The following is a 17,354-nucleotide window of genomic DNA, read 5'->3' on the forward strand; positions in this document are numbered from 1 at the left end:
TGATTATGTTTAAAGAAAAAATGCTTCATTGGATTACAAACCCTGGGTTATTTCTTCTTGACACACGCCAATCCATGCAGAATGAGTAGTATTCAGCTCCACATTGAGCATGGAGAAGACTATTTGGATACATGTTCTTGAATAAGACAAAGGAAGCATTTAGATGGACTGGCAGTGCAGGTCTATTCTTGCTGACTCAGAAGTAAACTCAGACAGGGGCGTATCTAGGGTAGGGCAGGCAGGGCATGTGCCCCGGGCGCCACTTGAAGGGGGCGCCATTTTTCAAAAAAAAGAATTTTTTTTTAATGGCTGCCCAAAACAAAATGGTCACCATGCATGCTCAAATGGCCTCTGTGAGGCCCTAGGCCGTGCCAGGCCTCACAGAGGCCATTTGAGCATGCACGGTGGCCATTTTGTTTTCAGCGGCCATTAAAAAAAATATATCAGCTGATATTATGGTAACGTTATCTGAAAGATGGGTGTGAGAAGTTTGGACGGGGGCGCAATTTCAGTGCTTGCCCTAGGTGCTATTTTCCCTAGATACACCTCTGAACTCAGAAGTTTACTCAGAAGCATACTCCCTGGGAAATGTGCATAGGAATGCAGCCCAGGAGTAGACACAGCGACAGTCCAGTCCTCTTTCCACAGGATATCAATCTGAAAGAGCATTGCTTGTGAGAAGGTCAGAAACGAATATAAAAGTTGGCAGTTCTGATCTAGAGTCACCACACACTGGCACTAGAGTCACTTGTATTCAGGTTGTTCATTTGACAGAGGCTGATCAAGAAGGAAACTGAGAGGGAGGGAATCAGAAATTATTGCCAAATCATTGTAGAGTCACAAAAGTGGGAACAAATCTATAGTTAGAAATGCAGAAAAGCCAGAGTCATTAGTCCATTTTCAGACCAGGAGAGCTGATCTTATGGTAGCAAGAATGAATTGTTCCCTTTTCTAAGCAGGATCCACCGTGGTTTACATCTGAATGGGAGACTACATGCGAGCACATATTCCTTTTAGGGAATGGTGCCACTCTGAGAAGAGCATCTGCATGCTTGCATGCAGAAGGTCCCAAGTCCCCTCAATGGCATCCCCAGGATAAAGCTGAGGGAGACTCCTGCCTGTAACCTTGGAGAAGCCGCTGCCAGTCTGTGCAGACAATAAAGAGCTAGATGGACCAATGGTCTGACTCATAGGAACATTGGAAGCTGCCATATATCAAGTCAGACCATTGGTCTATCTAGCTCAGTATTGTCTTCACAGACTGGCAGCGGCTTCTCCAAGGTTGCAGGCAGGAATCTCTCTCAGCCCTATCTTGGAGAAGCCTGGGAGGGAATGTGGAACCTAGATGCTCTTCCCAGAGTGGCTCCATCTCCTGAGGGAATATCTTGCAGTGCTCACACATCAAGTCTCCTATTCAAGTGCAACCAGGGCAGACCCTGCTTAGCTAAGGGGACAAGTCATGCTTGCTACCACAAGACCAGCTCTCCTCTCCTAAAAGTGGAACATAGGAAGCTGCCATATACTGAGTCAGACCATTGGTCTATCTAGCTCAGTATTGTCTTCACAGACTGGCAGCAGCTTCTCCAAGGTTGCAGGAAGGAATCTCTCTCAGCCCTATCTTGGAGAAGCCAGGGAGGGAACTTGAAACCTTCTGCTCAGAGTAGCTCCATCCCCTGAGGGGAATATCTTACAGTGCTCACACGTCTAGTCTCCCTTTCATATGCAACCTGGGCAGAGCCTGCTTAGCTAAGGGGACAAGTCATGCTTGCTACCACAAGACCAGCTATGGCAGCTTCCTATGTTCCTATGACCAGGATATCAAGAAAAACTGTTTCCAAAAGATCAAACTAGGATAAATTGAACTTGATTGGACAATCAAGGAAAAGGCATAGAAGGATCACATGGAATAGGGCAAGATGTCACCAATCAGAAGCATGATAGGTTTGAGACAGCATTAAAATGGAGTTTCCACAACAGACAAACAGCCATTAATTATGTGGACTTTCCAACTCCCTGTACTGCATTTTCATTTGTCAGTTTACCCATGCAGTTACAGGATATGCCAATCAAGTGCCAAATAGAATCACAGAATCAAGGTGATTTTTATGAAATCATCTTACAAGAACGGTCTGAGCTGCTGCCAGGTTTTAGCAATTGCAGGTGTAAATGTAGTATAAGTAGAGCTAAACATAGCCTTGATTAATTGATTAATTAGTTAATTTTTGAAAGTTCAGATTGATTTAAAATAGGCAGCAACTTTGTTCTTTTTCATACATTGCTTACAACTGTGGATTATCTGTACCATTTTAGAAGAAGCAGTCCTTTCTACACAGGCAGTGCTTCTTAAGATGGTAGCTGTGACACAGGCATTCATTATCTTTAAAAAAAAAGTCAAATTATTTCAGAATTTTGGGGAATTTTCTGTACAAATTAATGCAGATTTAATAAATCATAACTCATACTAGGTATGTGCATGGAACCGCAGCGGGGCAGTTTAATGCCGGCAGGGGTGCCGTTTTATTTATTTATTTATTTATTTGATTGATTGATTGATTGATATATCGCCCTTCCAAAATGGCTTAAAACAAACCACTAAAGCAATAAAGAGCTAAAACAAATTAAAAACAATATAACAACAATTAATTTAAAAACATTTTAAAACAACAATTAAACAATTACAGTGATTAAAAGCCCCAAAATCAGGTTAGAATATTAAAACAGATTTAAAAACCCTGGAAAACCAGGCCAAACAAATATGTTTTAAGGGCTCTCTTGAAGGCTAATAGAGAATTCAAATTGCGGATTTCCGCAGGGAGCGAATTCCACAGCCCCGGAGCAGCTATAGAGAAGGCCCACCTCCGAGTCGCCACCAGACGAACCTCCTCAGATGACCTTAATGTGTGGTGGGGATCACGCAGAAGAAGGCGCTCTCTAAGGTAACTCGGGCCTAAGCCCTTCAGGGCTTTAAAGGTAATAACTAGCACTTTGTATTTTGCCCGGAAACATATCGGCAGCCAGTGCAATTGTTTCAAAATAGGTGTAATATGGTCTCTCCAGGTTGCCCCAGAGACTAATCTGGCTGCCGCATTCTGAACTAATTGAAGTTTCCAAACTACGTACAAAGGCAGCCCCATGTAGAGCACATTGCAATAGTCAAGCCTGGAGGTTACCAGCTGGTGCACCATTGTTCTGAGGTCATCCTCCTCAAGGAATGGACACAGCTGTCGAATCAGCCGAAGCTGATAGAAAGCACTCCTGGCCATGGCCTCCATCTGAGAAACCAGGCTGAGGCCTGGGTCCAGGAGTACTCCCAAGCTGCGCACCTGCTCCTTCTGGGGGAGTGTAACCCCATCCAACACAGGAAGATCTAACCCACTCCTCAGATTCTGAGCCCCCACAATGAGCACCTCCGTCTTGCTTGGATTCAGCTTCAATTTGTTATCCCTCATCCAGCCCATGACTGCCTGTAGGCAGGCATTTAGAGAATGAGTGCCATTTCCTGAAGATGAAAGGGAGAAGTAGACTTGGGTGTCATCAGCATACTGATAACACCCAGCACCAAATCTCCTGATGACCTCACCCAGCGGTTTCATGTAGATATTGAAAAGCATTGGTGACAGAATGGAGCCCTTAGGGACTCCATATAACAGCTCCTGCTTTGAGGAGCGACTGTCACCAAGCTCCACCATATGTGATCTACCCGAAAGATAGGAATGGAACCACTGCAGAGCAGTGCCCCCTATTCCCAATTCCCCCAGGTGACCCAGATGGATACCATGGTCGATGGTATCGAACGCTGCCGAGAGATCCAAGAGGACCAACAGAGTCATACTCCCTCTGTCGATTCCCCGGTAAAGGTAATCCATCAGGCTGACCAAGGCTGTCTCAACCCCATAGCTCGTTCTAAAGCCAATTTGAAATGGGTCTAGATAATCAGTTTCCTCCAAAACCGCCTGGAGCTGGTTAGCCACCACCCTCTCGATTACCTTGCCCAGCCAGGGGAGATTGGATATTGGCCTATAGCTATCCATCACTGAGGGATCCAGGGAAGGCTTCTTAAGAAGCGGTGTAACTATTGCCTTCTTCAAACACGTAGGCACCCTACCGTCCCTCAGCGATGCATTTATGATATTAACTAGGTCATCTCCAACAATCTCTCCGCTAGATCAAAGCAGCCAGGTTGGGCAAGGATCCAGAGAATAAGTGGTAGGCCATACCGCTCCAAGCAGCTTGTCCACGTCATCAGGAATCACCGATTGAAACTGATCCAACCTAACACTGTGAGAGGAATCGCGGGATACCTCCCTCACAGACCCTGCAGAAATAGTGGAGTCCAAGTTGGCCCAAATACAGGAGATTTTATCCGCCAAGAACCCACTAAAGGAGTCACAGCAGAGTATCTCCGGGAGCTGATTTGAGGCAGAAGGAGCAGAAATTATACTCCTCACCACCCGGGATAACTGTGCCCTACGTGAACCCGCAGACACAATGCGCACCAACCAAAAATGCTTTTTTGCTGCGCGCACTGCCATTGCATAGGTCTTCAAATGGGTTCTATGCTGCATCCTGTCAGATTCGAGCCGAGTTCTCCTCCACTTGTGTTCCAGTCACCTACCAAGCTGTTTCATCCCCGCAACTCCTCCGTGTACCAGAGAGCCATCTTAGAAGCAGGCCTGGAGGAATGCTTAGGAGCAATAATATCTACTGCTCTGGTGAGTTTTCTATTCCAGGTTCCCACCAGGGCATCGACAGAATCACTGGCCGCACCAGCATCGAAACCCTCCAAGGCCTTTTGGAAACCTGCTGGGTCCAGCAGCCTTTTTGGGCGGACCATCCTAATAGGTTCATCACCCCTGCAGGGGTGGATTGTGACCATGATACCAACCTTAACCAGTTAGTGGTCCGTCCATGACAATGGAGTAACCACCAGATTCCCCACCCACGGAACACCCCCCTGATCCGAACAGAAGACCAAATCCAGTGTGTGGCTGGCAACATGAGTTGGTTCAAAAATTAATTGGGATAGGTCCATAATTGTCATGGCCACTATGAACTCCTGAGCCGCACCAGACAAGCCAGTCCCAAAGTGGATATTGAAGTCCCTGAGCACCAAGAACCTGGGAGATTCCAACACCAACTCCGCGACCAGCTCCGTCAGCTCAGTTAGGGAGTCAGTTGGGCAGCGGGGTGAGCAGTACACCAACAGAATCCCCAATCTATCCCTAGTTCACAGCCTCAGAAATACACACTCAGTATAAGTCAACTGTCTCACAGGGGCCCTGGTAAGGCAGATAGTGTTTTTATGGACCACAGCCACTCCACCACTCCCACCACTCCCGGGCCACTTCCCCTAACCTGCTCCACAACCGAGTAACCTGATAGGAGAAGCTGAGCCCACACTGGGCCACTCGCCTCCCACAACCAGGTCTCAGTTGTACATGCCAGGTCAGCTCCCTCATCCATGATCAAATCATGAACAATTTCGGTCTTATTTTGAACTGACCTGGCGTTACAAGGTCAGGCTCTGTGGGTAGTTGGTGCTGCTCCCCAAGGCCTGAGAGTTGTCAGAACAGTTAGAAGCAGAAATAGTTACTAGATTACTAATTTCTCTTCCCCTGTAACGGCCAGCTGTTCTGCCAGCACCAATTCTTCTATTCCCCACCACTACAGCAATAGCTGCCCCAAGGCTGCCAGGCACACCCCCTGCATCATCCCCCTCAGGAGAGCCCAAACACATCTCATCAACTAGGCCTGGAACAACTCAGGACAATAAAAACAGCACTTTGACCCAAAAATGCACCCACCCATGGAACAACCATCCCCCAGCCCTCAGTCCCACCCCCAAAGGCCGGCCCCCTTTGGCGGCTGCCTACAGGCAGGCCGCGGCCACGCCACGCCACCGGTATGTCTTCAGCAATATTTATGAGCCTCTAAAACTCCCCAGCAGCCCTTTCTGCCACAAAGGACTGCTGGCTGACACAGGTGTTAATTGTCAAGCTTTCTGAAGGCAGCAGCCTGGCAGACAGCTCCTCGTCCAGGCAAGATAGAAAAACAAACCCAGAGGGGCCAGATGTAAAGTCCGAGCAGCGGGGGGGAGGAGGAATGACAATCAGACCCCCAAACCTTCTCTTCCATGCGGCTGGCGTTTCTTCCGCAATATTTATGAGCTTCTAAAACTTCCCAGCAGCCCTTTCTGCCCCCACCGGCGCTCGTTGCTGGTAAAAACCTTCAGGGAGCAGTGTACCTCCCTGCCTCCCCTTCCCCCTCCTCAGCCGGAAGTGGCTAGAAGTACCGTGTGCGCATGCGTGCGTGTGCACGTCAGACTGGCACACGACATGTGCATGCACATCCGGTACCTCTGGCCACTTCCGGCCAAGGAGGGAGAAGGGGCAGCAGGGAGGTACGCTTCCGCCTCGAAGGTTTTTACTGGCAACAACCACCAGTGGGAGGAAAGCGGCGGGAAGGGTAAGTGCACCCTCCCCCACCCTTAAAGCGGCACCCCTGCCTGTGTTGGACTTCGAACCGTCCCCGTGTTCGAGCCTGTTCAGAGGCGCTTAAAAGGGCCTCCGAACAGGTTCGTGCACATCCCTAACTCATACAAATAATAGGCTATGGTCTTTCTAATTGACTGACCAGCCCTAAGTGTAGGAGAAAAGTTGCCCACACTGAGTGGAAGATTCTAGGAGAAAATGCGGCAGACCTCACAATTTGCATTCTAGTTTCTCACTCACTGCCTCCCTGATAACATCTTTCAGATAACATCTTTCATCCCGATGATTCAGTCCACCTGCTAGCAGTTTCACAAATTTTGATACTCTAGTAGTTTGCAATGAATTGGCTCATTTAGAAAAGCATCTTTGGCTTTATACTTTCTGAAAACAAACTTCACTTCTGTATTTTTGCTGAGCAGCTTGTTAATTGTTCCTAATTAAATCTGAATAAGTCCTTCGAATAACTATCTACTGTTAAAGAGGGATGTGAAACCACTGACTCCATTAATTTAAGATTATGTATTAAGATACAAATGAGCTCAACTTCAGTTCTTCATTTCATACCACATTAAGCAATCTGTGCACAAGCCAGGGAGGGAGGCATCAAAATATTAAGTTTCAGGCCATATCCACCATTTATTACAGGTTTCTTTAATCCACTGTATAGAGAGGAAGTTTTTTTGGTTGGTGTTTTAAAAAGAATTTTGCTCACTTTTGTTGTTGTTACCCATTAGAAAAAGTCAGCCCTATTTTTTAAAACTGACAGTCAAAATAAAGACAATGCTGAAGGACTGGAGTCTTTTAACAATGGGGAGCTCTATACAGCATTGCTGCAGTAATATGTTTGTCCATCAAATACGAGGCTTGCTACAAATGGACAAAAAAATGAAAAGAAGTTAATGACAAAAGTCAATTATGCTCTTTCTGCTTTCAGTATTGTTCTGTATGGGTGTATAAACATACAAATCAAGTAGCCATGCTGGCTCTTTATAATAAAATTCAGAACCAATAAAATAATACATTTATCTGGACCAATGAATGTTTACAGTGGGGCTAAATGAGTTACACAGATCTCTTTGGTATTTAGTAAGGCAATTGTCTTGCTGTTAAATAAAAATAATAATAATTGGTTGATACACAGAACTTAGTCTGGATGATAAAGAAAAAATTAATCTGGAGCAGCGTGGGGAAATAAAACATTTCTTGGTGAGACCAAAACTAATGCAACCTATTCCTATGAATTTTTACTGAGAAGTAAAACATGATACTTTCTCCCAGGTATGCATAGGATTGTAACCTTAAAGACATTCTTGTAAACTTATAGCCCAGGAAGCCTATGATATTTATGCACTTCTGAGTATTGTATTCAATGGACATCACTCACATATGGACATCAGTGGACATCACTCACATTTATGTGTGATTGCATCTTTAATTAGGTTAGGACTGTGCAATATGTTTCAGAATAAAAGATCTCAGAGTACAGTAAAGGTCTGCAGAAGCAAAGGAACTCTTCCTCTGTTTAGGCCTTATTGAGTCATTAATGTCATCTGAGGTCACATTAAGGTCCTCTGAGGAGGTCTGTCTCCAGTTATCACCAGTTCGTCTGGTGGTGACTCAGAGGTGGGCCTTCTCTGTAGCTGCTCCTGGGCTGTGTAATGCACTCCCGGCAGAAATCCACAATTTGAGTTCTTTACTGGCCTTCAGAAGAGTCCTTCAAACCTATCTGTTTGGCCTGGCCTTCCAGGGTTTTTAAATAGTTGTAATTGGTTTTAATGTTGTAACCTGTTTTTCAGGGTTTTTAACTGTTGTGATTGTTTAATTACTGATTTATGATGTTTTGTTAAACCCACCGAACCATTTTGGAAGGGCAGTATAAAAATCAAATTATTAATAATAATTTATTATTATTATGTTGTTGTTGTGTACACAGTCAGACAGGTGTTATTGACTGGTTTGTTTTATCCAGACATCGACCTGGGACGGCTGTTTATTATCAATGTTGTTGCTGTTATTATCGATATCATCGCAGAATATAGGCTGTTCCCAGTAATGTTGCTTTCTGTAATTGGCTGGTGGTGATTTGTGTGGCCCCTATGGTGTTGAGGTGCTCTTCAAGGTCTTTTGGAATTGCACCTAGGGCGCCAATTACCACTAGGATTATTTTGGTCTTTTTCTACCACAGCCTTTCAATTTCAGTTTGTAGATCTTTGTATTTTGTGATTTTTTCTATTTCTTCTATTCTGCTATCCCCTGGTATTCTATGTCGATTATTTTGACTTGTTTTTCTTTCTTCTCAACTACTGTTATATCTGGTGTATTGTGTGGCAGATGTTTGTCTGTTTGTAGTCGGAAGTCCCATAATATTTTTGCATCTTCATTTTCTACAACTTTTTCAATTTTATGGTCCCACCAATCTTTGGCTATAGGTAGCTTGAATTCTTTGCAAATGTTCCCATGTATCATCCCTGCTACCTTGTCATGCCTTTGTTTGTAGTCAGTCTGTGCGATCTTTTTACAACAGCTGATTAGGTGGTCCACTGTTTCATCTGCTTCTTTACAAAGGTGGCACTTGCTGTTTGTTGTTGATTTTTTGACTTTTGCTCTTATTGCATTTGTTCTTAGTGCCTGTTCTTGTGCAGCCAATATTAAACCCTCTGTTTCTTTCTTCAAGTTGCCATTCTTAAGCCATTGCCAGGTCTTGGTGATGTCTGATTTTCCACTTATATTGTGCAAATATTGACCATGCAGGGGCTTATTTCTCCATTTTTCTGCTCGGTTCTTGACTTGTTCTTTTTTGTAGGCCTGCTTTGTTTCATTGGTGTTGAATAGTTTCATGTTATTGACCATTTGAAGTGCATCTTCTTCACTGTCCTTGATATATTCTTCAAGGCCTCTTTTCTCCTCCTCTACTGTTTGATGGACTTGCAGCATTCCTCTTCCACCTGAGCTGCGAGGGAGGTATAGCTGATCTACATCACTGTGGGGCTGTAGAGCATGATTGATGGTCATTATTTTCCTGGTCTTACGATCTAGCGTCTCTAGCTCTGCCTGGGTCCAGTCTATTATTCCTGCAGTGTATTATTCTATTATTCTAGAATATTATTCTATTATTCTATTATCCTGCAGTGTATCTGATAACAGTATCTGCAGTGTATCTGATAACAGGTATAGCCCAGGTGTTTATGGCTTGTATGGTGTTCCCACCATTGAGTTTGGACTTTAGAATTTTTCTAACTCTCCTGATGTATTTTTTTAAAATTATTATTATTATTATTATTCACTGCTGGAGGGTAAGGGAGGAATCAAATTGGTTCAAGTTCAACATATGGGCCAGTTCAGACATCATGCAGAACCATGGTTAAATAGTGATTCTGCATGATGTCTCCATACCTCAGGAATGTGCTCCCTCCTCCCCTGCCTGTGGAAACCTTAATGGGGGTATAATGAGACATTTATCAATGGAGAATCTGATAAAAACATTGGAGGGGCAGGAGGTTTGGAGCACTCCAGTGCTCAACCCAGTGCAGGCTATGGAAGTAGGGCAAAGTGTCTGAAGCAGAATTCCCAATTTTTTTGTTGCACTGCAGCCCCCACCACCCCCAGAAATGGACAAACAGAGGATTTGTTTTGTTCTGGTTTGTAACCCTATACAAGCACCAGAATGGGTGCCAGGGTAGCGAAGGCACCAAAGCAAACAAGAGGAAATGCATTAAAGCATTATTTGCCAAACAAGTCACACATACAGAAGGGTGGGGAGAGGGATTCACCCACACATTTGGCCGGTGTGCAGCCAGGAAACAATTCCATCTCTCACCGCTTCCCTTCGTCAAACATTGCATCCAGATTTTTACAGCAATTATTTCCCCAGCATCTGTGATGAGGCAGGGTACAGGAACCTCTTTCTTGGAAGTGATCTGATAGCCTTACTGCTCGCAGATGTTGTGGAGGATTACCCAGGCAGTAATAACAGAAAGAGAAGGATCTTCTGCTACTCTAAATGGTGCTGCAAGACACATCCACCTTACATTCAACCTTCCAAAATCTCATTCAACTACATTCCATCACCTGTTTAAAATCTTGTAGAACTTTGCCCTCTGCGGTTTCTGTGCCCTGGATAAAATTCCATCAGCCATTTTCACATCAGAGGTGCACCATCCACCAGGATAAGCAGTGGCATTTGAACACACACACACACACACACAACACACACACACAAAATAGTTGGGTTTCCCAGGATATACACTGCTGTATCGCTAGCCCGGCAAAGAAATTAATTCCTGAACACATGGGCATCATGGTTCTTGCCACTCCACCCAATCTCTATGTCAATGAATCTGCCTGTGTGATCCGTGGTGCCCTGCAGAAGCATGGAGCAGTAATGCTTCATGTTCTGGTATTAATCTCCTCCCTAACCCTAACTCATCCATCAACCCCACATAGTCCGGGAATCCCGTTTCTCTGAAGCAATCCATTATCTGCAGAGAAAAAACAACAGGAACAGAATTTTAGAAAATAATTTGCTTTTAAAAGTGGGCTTTGCTTTCCTCTGAAAGAAAAAAAGGATGGCAGAGGGGTGGCAACCGGGCAGGGAGAAATGGAACTGAAGGGGGTGGGGGCAGTAATGGACAGAGACAAGGCAAGGATGCAGGGCTAAAACAGCAATATTCTGGAATGAGTTTGTGTAGGGACAGAAAAGAGCACAAAAATTGCACAGAGGAAATAGAACAAAACCTGGGTGTGTATATGGCCCTCACTCACTTTAGATTTTAAACAGTGTGCAATTCCACCCTTTCTACCACAAAAATCACTACAGTCTAGACAACTTCACATATTCATAAAGGGAGTTTCTAGCAAAACATTTTGATGACAAAATGACCCATGAATTGACCCTATTTGATCTGACCTTTTTAGAAGCTAAGAGTTAATGAAATGTTAGGGGTCTTAAGAAAATATCAGGAGTGTCTCCAATAATTACAGCAAGGAAAGCATTAGAAATGTGGTACTCAGTAAGAAACAAGGTAAGCCCATGATTGTCTAACTTCTGTTTCTAACTTCTGTCATTTATAATCCATAAGCCCCAGATTCGGAAATGCTAGAGGATATATCAACTTGGGAGAATTTATATATAGTTGAAATAAAAGATTGGTTGGAGAACAGAACTCCAATCTTATATGAACAAATAAGGGAGAATACAGCAGGAGTTAAGCTGTGTAGGCTTCAATTTCTTCAGTTACGTAGTATTGTAACAAAACTGATACTGTACAATGCTTTGGGCCTTTAAGAAATCTTACACGGGCAGAACGTATAATAAAATTGCCGTTGCTAAAAAGTCAAATGGAATGGCATCGGTTGTTACAAAAGCTGGAGGATAAGCCTGTCAATTATGGGTTGTTGTTGTTTTGTTGTTGTTGTTTTTTAAGAAAAAAGAACTTGGCACTTAGAGAAGAGTTGGCCTAAGAGCAATAAGAATGGCTTTGTGAAAACAACAAGCTGATGAGTATATCATTAAAGGAGAGCTTCTTAAAGGTTCAATTCTGTTGATATTTGACTCCAGTTAGACTAAAACATATTTATAATTTGAATCAAAGTCAATGCTGGAAGTGTAAGTTAGGAGCAGATATATACCATATGATGTGGAAATGCCCATTAATAAAAGGTTTGGGGAGTGAGGGCCAACGGAAAATAGCAGAAATAACTGGATATGCACTCCCAAAAGATCCAAGAATATTATTATTTGGTTATATAAAGGAAGAAGTTCTTGCAGTGGATTTAGAAATGTTACTGACTTTACTAGCCATGGACAGAGTGTGTATAGCCGCAAGATAGAAAGAGCATGGGACCCCATCCCCCCAGAACTGGTTTGAGAAGGTCTGGCACACTGCCTTTATGATAAAATTAACATATTATTAAAACACATTGGAAGGAAGGAGACAAGATAGATTTCTGGAGAGATGGAGCCTATTTATAGGCTACTGGAATAGTATTATACAGGACAACGATTCTATGCTTGCAAGGTTTTCCTTTCTTTAGAGAGTATTATAAAAAGATATAAAATGAAGTACAAATTTTAAATAATTTTCTAATGTTAATGTTTTAATAATTGTGTTTTTTCTTTTTGTAACTCGTAATTTTTGTGTTGAGTGTCAATGTGATATTTTCTAATTTAAATTAAAAAATACTCAAGATTGGTCAGTTTGGCTGACATGAGCATTCTTTGTTTTTTCTGACCCACTTTCTTTAAATAAACCAAGATCTGAACCCAAGGTTTTAAGTGGATTTCAGATTTAGGCTTATTTCAAATAAGCTGGTTAGGACAAAATAGGGCTGGTAGATTCAGATGTCACAACCAATCTTGGATTGTTTTTAATTACAATTTCAAATAGAAATCTTCTGATGTATGCATGGGCTGAGGAGGGAAGGTATACTCCTGAGATTCAGGGTCAGTGTGTGACATCTGAACCAGTTCACTCTATGTTGGAATTTTCTGCATATGTATTCCAACACATCCTGATTCTTAGAAAATGTTGAAAATTAGATTTTTTTTAACCTTATTTCTTGAAATCTGGTACTTGAAATCTGCCTAATATAACAATGATTCTTAAGGCATGGATGGGGTAGAATATTGGCCTGTAGAAGTTTGCAACCAGCAAAAGAATGAGAAAAGGGAGACAGATTGTAGTGATCAGTCACTGACCAACCCCCTCCTCTCTCCTAAAGAGTTAACCGGAAGAAAACCTTGTCCTAACTGACAGGCTGGTGAACTCCAGAGATCAGCCAATCAACACACCAGGTGGGTGGGACCTAGAGAGCCATGAGGAGGAACAGAAGGGTTCCTTTGTTAGAAGAAGCTAGGCTGGAGGTGAGAGGAGCATGGGCAGAAAGGCTTATTGAGGAGCAATGGAGTTTTGCTCCCTCATGGTCAAAAGCTAGCTGGGAGATTTTTCTCATGGAAGGACCTCTGCAGCTCTTTGAAAGACAGGAGGGCAGGAAACTTGGGTCCTCATCCAGGAATTGGTGAGTCCAAGATAAAGGACACCAGGACTTTGACTTCTGGAACTTTAGCCTAGGGAACAGTTTGCTAGTCAGATTTTGTGTTACAAACTTATATTGCTTTTGTGTGCTCTGAAAATCCCTGATACTTTTCTAGGATGACCTATCTGTAAGCTTTTAAAGGTGCTTTTGTATTTTCTTACATCCATGTTCTTTGCAACTGGGCAACCACGATTTTTAAAGTGTGCTGCCCCAATATCATCTGGGGTGCTTTTTGAAGTATTCTTGCAACCACTGAGTATTTTTACCTGTAACTAAAAGCTGAGAGAACCTCAGACCAAAGCAGTCTGTAGCATTTAAATAAAGGTTTTTTGTTTGTTTGTTTGTTTGTTTGTTTTTGCATTTTACAAACCTCACTGAGTGGATTTTTAACTCAGGAAAGGGGGGCTGGAAGGGAGTTTCTCTGGTGCAACACACCTCATATTCAGCAACTACCAGTTTTCTCACCATGTGTAGCTTTGCAAGTGGAAGGGTTTTTTTGTAAACTTTTCCAATAGGAAAAGAAGGAGAGTTTCCCTGGGATTCCACCCAAGCTCAGGGGGAGAGTTTAAACTCTGTTGATAAGTGGGTGGTGGTGGCAGCCCAGATCCTGCCAAGATTACAGGAAAGTTTGGGGAGAAGCCTTTGCTCAGAAAGCATAGAAGGGATGATTCAGCATTTTTCTTCCCCTCACGTGGGCTTGCTCTGAAACAAAGGCTTGTAATCTGCTACGCAGATATGCTATATATCAGAAGTATAAGCTGCAGCAGAACAAACTTATAAATAGGATAATTGGTCACTTACCGTGAAGGCTTCTTCTTGCTGCTGGATTTGAGGACATCTCACATGGGTCGATCTTCCCACATGCTCCAGAGGGCAGGATAATTCAATTAAGGAAAGCTTTAAAAGGCCAGGAAGGATAGCCCCTCCCAGGTCTGTTTAGCCAAGTCAAGGTTCAAAAAGAAGGTTAACGAAGCATAGGAGAAAAAATAAGACACCAGTAGACGTGATGCCCAGACAGGTGGGTTGGGATGTCCTCAAACTTAGCAGCAAGAAGAAGCCTTCACATTATGTGATGAATGCTCCTTTCTCTGCTGCGAGATGAGGACATCTCACGTGGGACTTGTCACAGCTAAGAAGACCCGGACGGTGGTGTCACTGTCTACTGGGGGGCAGGGGGAGAACATGTTGGAGAACACATCTGATGAAAGCATCCTGCAAGGAATGATGAACATCAAGCTTCTAGTGCTTGGTGAAGGTGGAGAGGACCATGTTGCTGAGCTACAGATTTCAGCCAATGGTGCATTTGTAAAGAATGCAGATGATGTAGAAGCAGTTCTCATGGAGTGAGTCATCAGCTTAATAGGTGCAGGCAGGTGCTGAATTTCGTATGCCAGGGCAATAGAAGCCTGCTGCACTTGTAGCAGCAGAGACCTTCTGGCCCATAGAAGATGGTAAGAATGATACAAGAGCTTCCATAAGCCTGAAGGAAGCAGTCCAGAATCTATGTGATTCAGTCATCTTATATGCAACAGGACCAGTTTAAGTATGTTTTTATAATGGTAGCATTTGCTATGAAAATCAAGAGTGTAACGACAGTCAAACAAGGGGGACAAATATCCCTTCACCCCTGAAGGAGAGAGGTCACCTGCTGGGTGTCAGAATGCTCTTTGCTCTCCCCCTCACACCTCTCTGCGGCAGCAGGAGGGCAGGGCCCATCTTCTTTTTTTGCCCCAGGGCTCACTCCAACCTAGCTACATCCAAAGTCCAAAGAAACTGGACTTTTCGCTCCACAAAAGCTGGTACTTGAAATCGGCCTAATACATTAATTAGGCAGGGACATACACTGATGGAACACTAATGCAAACAAAGAAACAGTAAATCACGTTATTTATTCCTTTTGTTTCTCTGCATATATATTGTGTTAGTGCCATGCAATACATTAATAGAATTGTAATTGTAATTATATTGAGGTAACTAAGTATGCTATTGAAATCAGATTTTTATTATAACATTTCCTATTTCATGCATATGTACTTGTATACTTTGTGAGTCTGAAGTCTATTCAGCACACTAATTATTAATGTGAATGAAGGAATTAAAGTTTTTACTATTATGTGTCATGTAAAATTGTTAGAGAAATTAGAAACCTGGTTAGTGTAAGATTTACGATGTGATTAAGTACGCTAATCTGATGGTGAACTTTTCTGTTAGATTGGCAGGTCTGAGTAAAGACTTGTACAGGCAAATCTGTAATTGTGACTTGGAGAACTGTTAAGTGATTCCCTTTTCATCGGATATGGTATTTCACATTCTGAATATTTTTTTTCTTTATCAATATAGAATCACTTGCATTTTTTTCAAAATGGCTTACATCCTTAATATAATTTCCAAAAGAAGCCAAAAGTAAGTTTAAATAGGCTCCTTCAGAGAGGATAAGGTTCCGGGGGCAGGGAGGGGGAAGCTATAATTTAATTCTAATTGTGGAGTTAAAGAATACACTTTATGAACTTAGAAAATTAAATTGTATAACCCCTTCCAGCCTCTGCTTTCTGTATAATATGATCTTGTGCTGCAAATCTGAGGTTTTCAGAAGTACAAAATATTCACTCAAGAAAGGGCCATACATGTTGTGAGTTGACCAAGGTTAGTCAGCCGTATTTGACTCCTGACTTCATATTTGATTTCATTCAGTCAGCTTGATTAAGCTATGTCATCTTGGACATATGCATTTCCATGCAGGTATGAAATACTTAATCCATCCTTGATAGAAGAAATTCTTAAATCACAGATTTTGATATTCCAATAAGAAAAACCGGATCATGGCATGTTTTATAGCTGCTTCGCTTATTCACACAAATAAAACTTATGTAGATTTAACTAAATGTTTATTTAGCAACGATTCCATTTTCTCCTTCTCCTTGTTTTTTCTCTCTGATTCCACACTCCACCGCCCCAAAAAACCTCTCTACAGGATCCCACTGGGACAAACATCCAAACAATAAAACACAAAAAGATAACTAGATAGACTACAACATGGCATGATCATGTTAAATGTAAGCCAGTAATAAAGGAAGGAAGGAAGTCCGGTATGAAACTTTATCTTTCCCTCTGAAATAATCTATTTAGTTTTATTTTTATCCTATTCTATCCTTTAGGCTCATGGTAGATGAACCAAAAATGTTAGGATAAAACATGCTAAAATACCATTGAAAGACAGATTAATATAATAGAAGATGGTGTAAGTTGATATGCCAGTGATGCAATGCACATATATTAACTCCAACTCTCAACAAAAAGACCTTTTATTGTGCACAAAAAGAAAGAAAAACTAAAAGCTGGTAAACATAAAAACATAAGAAGTTTTGGTGTAACAAACCATCCTCAGTTAAATAAACAGGCACCGTTTGGCCTTCATGCTTGATTCTCATGACCAGAGTTTCGTTCTCTGTGCACAATGCCTCATATCTGCTAGATGTTTTTTATATCTATCTTTCAATAGTTATCTTAGACAGCGCCTTCTTCAGTATGATCCCCATCACTCGTTGAGGTCACCTGGAGAGTTCTGTCTCCAGTTACCACCAGTATGTCTGGTGGCAACTCGGAACCAGCCCTTTTCTATAGCTGTTCCTGACCTATGGAATGCACTCCTGGCAGATATCTGCAGTTTAGGCTCACTGTTGGCCTTTAAGAGAGCCCTAAAAACTTACTTGTTTGGCTTGTTTTACTTGTTAAAAACCTTCCAAGGTTTTTAAATGGTTTTTTAAAGTATTTTAATTAGTTTTAAATGGTTTTTAATTGTTTTTTGAATTGTTTTGATATTGTTTTTAA

The sequence above is a fragment of the Hemicordylus capensis genome, chromosome 3 (assembly GCF_027244095.1).
Source record: "Hemicordylus capensis ecotype Gifberg chromosome 3, rHemCap1.1.pri, whole genome shotgun sequence".
Taxonomy (NCBI): Eukaryota; Metazoa; Chordata; class Lepidosauria; order Squamata; family Cordylidae; genus Hemicordylus; species Hemicordylus capensis.